Source organism: Aythya ferina, assembly GCF_964211825.1.
Source record: "Aythya ferina genome assembly, chromosome: 2".
Classification (NCBI taxonomy): Eukaryota; Metazoa; Chordata; class Aves; order Anseriformes; family Anatidae; genus Aythya; species Aythya ferina.
In genome coordinates this window covers 26,984,715-26,988,664 of record NC_140297.1, presented here as the reverse complement: position 1 = coordinate 26,988,664, position 3,950 = coordinate 26,984,715, and the positions used below count along the sequence as shown (strand labels likewise).

Below are 3,950 nucleotides of genomic sequence, written 5' to 3'. Positions count from 1 at the left end.
TTATCTTAATTCTATGATCACTGTAGTGGCATGCCTGCCTTTCTGCTTCTTACAGAGCAGGGGGAAATGGGACAAAATGCACTCACCCCTCTCGTTTCACATGATCCCATATGTGACACAAAATCCCCACATGTATGAGAAGCTCAGAGTTAACCAAGTACTTGTGATTTCTTAATGTGCTGAGAAGCTGCTGTGACCTGCTGCCTCCTTGCATTTGTATCTGAGAGGTGAAATAGAGGGTGGGAAAGAAAAACTGTCTGCAGTTGCAAGTAATCCCTGGAGACTCACTCTTTTTCTCTTTCCTGCCTAGCTGCTAGCTGGCTGTCCTTGCTCTCTGCCCAAAGCTAGAAGCTAAGCTAAAACTCCAGCATCAGAGAAAGTTTGGAAAACGCAGCTTCTGTTCTGTCCAGCACATTTGTGCCTTTCTATAAAATTGTGTGCCAGCAGGATCAGCAAAGGGAAGAGGTCAGAGAGACCCAGTCCCTCCGGGGATTGTTCACCTTCAAAGTGTTTTCTCTGTCTTCCTTTTTAGACCTGAAATCTCAAAAGAGTGGATAACTCCCACTCATTGAACTCAGGTGTTTATGGGCTAAAAAGAGCAAAATGTTCAATCAGTCATTATTTTTCTTGCCTTGGAAGAGACCACCAGAACTGCAGAGCAGTGGGAAGGACAAGAGCCAAAACCTTGTGAGACTTGGGGGAGCCCCAGACTGCCCTTGTGCTCTGTACCAGGGGAAAGGAGCTGGATTCATTTCCACGCATATGCTTACAAGCTCTTTGTGGTAATAAGGTCTCTCTGCATCACCTGTGGTTGGATTAATGCAGCTGATGCCAGGGGAAACTCCCTGCAGAGCCTTTGTTACCCCAACAGGTCCTTCTCTTCCAGTTGCCTCCATGCTGCTGATCCTCCACAGCCTGATCCTTGCACCAGGGCATCTCCTGTCCTGCAGAGGATATCCAAGGACTGTAGTATTTAGACGTCCTCTGTTGACAGTCAGGCAACATATCTTTAGCAGGTCTTTTTCTGTTCTCACTGCCTGGGACCCTACAGGTAGCTAGTGCTTAGGTATTCCCTGTCAGATGGGAAACTTTGCAAAGCTCTGGAAATCTTTTGAAATTTCAATAGTACCACATGGTGTCAGTCTGCAAAACTGGCAAGAATCTACAAAATGGAGAGTACTACACCCTCCGATTACTTCTGTAACGATCAGATTATGGAAGAAGAAATGTGGGAAGCTGCTGTTATCAGTATGTGTGTACTTGTCCTCACTTCTGTTCCTGTGCATAGCCTTGTGCACCTGGTTGGAGCCTTTAATAACACCAGGATGTGATGGAACAGACTCAGAAATAAAGCAACAGGAGCAGGTAGGTCAGCCAGGACCTACTATAGAAGATGAGGGGTGTAACCAGGTGTATAGATGTCACATGCCCGGGATCCAGGCAACTGAACTGAAACTTCTCATCAGTTCTGGCTGCCCCTGCTCCTCTTGTCTATTTTCTTTTTTCTCTCTTCCTCACAGACACCTCATCTATCCTTTACATGTTGTCACTGATGCTTGTTTCTGTATTGACTTTGCTGAGCATGAATGCTGTGGATGACTTGATGAAGGTAAGATGGAGTCTTAAGGTTTATTTTGCTTATTTTCTATTGTAAGTCACAGCCTATGTTAAGAAACAGAGACAGAAGGTGGAGACAGAAGGTGTTAACACAGAGTTCACAACGTTCTTTGCTGTTGTTCCTCCAAGACTCCCTAGCCACCTCTCCCCTGTCAGGAAAGTGTACCAGTTTGTGGTGATCAGGCAAGTGAAATTCAGACCAGAGTTAAAAGAAGAGTCACAGTTCTCAACGCTGACTTTGGGCTCCTGTTCTGCTGCTTCATTCTGAAGGGATGGATGCCTGCAGGATGATGAAAGGCTGGGTCAGCTTTGAGGAAGGGAGTATCCATCCCTTGAGAAACACTAGTACAAGTGGAAAAAAAAAGGGGGGGGGGGGAAGAGAAAAAAAACAGTAGGAATACATTAGATGGCAAGGTAGAAAACTGTTTATCTCATTAACAAGGAGAGAACTAGCCTCTTTCAAACCTTCAGACTTTGAAAGGTATTTTCATAAGTCTTCTCAAAACAGTCCTCTCTACAGCTAACAGACTAACAGTGTGCATTTGCCACACTCTTAAGTCACAAAATGATGGAGATTTGGTAAAAATGAAAACAAATGGTGAGCAAAACAGGTTTGTAAAATTTTAGTGATTTTAGCATTATAAGAAGAAAATCAGAGATGGCATGAAAATGTTTTTAAGATCCTGCGCTTATACTGTCACTGCGGGTCTCAGGAGAAACAGTACCTAGGGGGTCAGAAGGTAACAGGCAATCCTGACTGCCTAATGCTCCTCACTTTTTTTTTTTTTTTTTCCCCCAAATCCTTTTCTTCTCTAGACAATGCAAACACTTTTTCCAACCAATATCCCATCAAGAGCTCCTGCTGTGTTAAATGTGTCTTACCCTGAGATTCACACTTTGGTGCTATGCAGCGAAGTAATGCCATTGCTTCACTGAATCAAGTCTTTCATTGCTCAAAGGGGTTGTCACCTCTTTGACAATGTCAAAATTAACTGCTTCACAGCAGGGGAGGTCTTAGAAATAAGATAACAGGCACTTAAGACATAGAACTGTTAATATATGGCCCTTTTTGTAAGGATTTTCACCTATAAGAAAAAATTACCTCTGAGACGGGGAACAAATGTTCTTTAAAAAACTGCCTCCTCTTCATTCCTAATGCCTAATAGCCTGTATTATTTCAAATATGATGTCTCTGATATTAAAGAGGTACCTTCTTCACCAACAGAGGGGCCCAGCAGGACCTACATGCCAAAGGACAGCACGGTAAAAAGTGATTGAAGTGTTGCCAGCAACTGCCTCCTAGCAAAGAAAGGAGCATGTTATGAAAAGTAAAGTCCATTTTTTCTCAAGGAAAACACATGCTCCCAGTCGGTATTAGTTAAGAAGAAAAATGCTAGGAAAATAGTATGGACACAACATAAACTGCCTCTCTGGATATGGGATCTGCACAGAGGATCTGTGACCCACCAAGCACTCTTCTGTAGACTTCAGCCAGGTTTATTTAGCTTGGGAAACCACATTTTTTTCTGCCAGAAATCAGACTTTTTTTCCAGTTCGTCTATGACATCTAATAAATGATGCTTTATTCACAAAAGGGAATGGGACAGAAGTACAAAAGAAAATAGGAACACTTTGAAACACTGGGGCTTTTTTCTTCTGCAGGTGTAAGCTGCACTCACATTACCGTGGTATTGCTAGCAGCTGGCACGATTTAAACCATTCTGTGTGTTCTGTATTCCCAGCCACTGCCAAACAAAAAGACATCCATTCTGCAAAGAGCACTGAGCAAAGTCAGCACAGGGCAACGCACTCTCCAACTAGGATAAAATGAGCTATTTTCAAAAATACACCGTATAAAGGACTCTCAAGGCACCAGCAAAAATTGCAATTGTGTTTGGATCCAGCTTTCCATTTTCAAAACGCCTTTTTATGGGCTTACATGGCAAAAATCTGATGATTGTTAGTGCAGTGCACATATCCTTACCTCCTGGCATGGGCTGCTTTTCCATGCTCTTACTGGCAGAAGAGCTTCATTACTTTGAAAGCCAGGCCTCCAGTCCCCATCTGAGCAAACTCACTTCTGTCCTCTTTTGTCTCAGCAGTTCCACATCCCTAGCATAAAAAAATCAAGTCAGTTACACAAGTAGAGCATCAGCCACAGCTGCATGTGATCCTGGCTCTGCGTGTGTATAAAGCAGAGATACACACAGATGTACGTGTACATGACCAAAGCTTTTGGGGCCTCCATTTGTTACACATTGAGTTTAGTTGGTACATTTCTAGCACAGTAAATCAAACATAAAAATCAAGAACAGTCTTCAAAACAATATTTT

At 43.0% G+C, this 3,950-nt stretch overlaps 1 long non-coding RNA gene across 1 annotated transcript; it reads left to right on the top strand.

Moving 5' to 3' along the window:
• Positions 1-823: 823 nt before the first annotated feature.
• On the top strand, positions 824-3,393 carry LOC311431411. Its single transcript, XR_014689406.1, has 3 exons — positions 824-1,051; positions 1,521-1,609; positions 2,843-3,393. It is a non-coding gene; the product is annotated as an uncharacterized lncRNA (long non-coding RNA).
• The last annotated feature ends 557 nt before the right edge of the window (positions 3,394-3,950 follow it).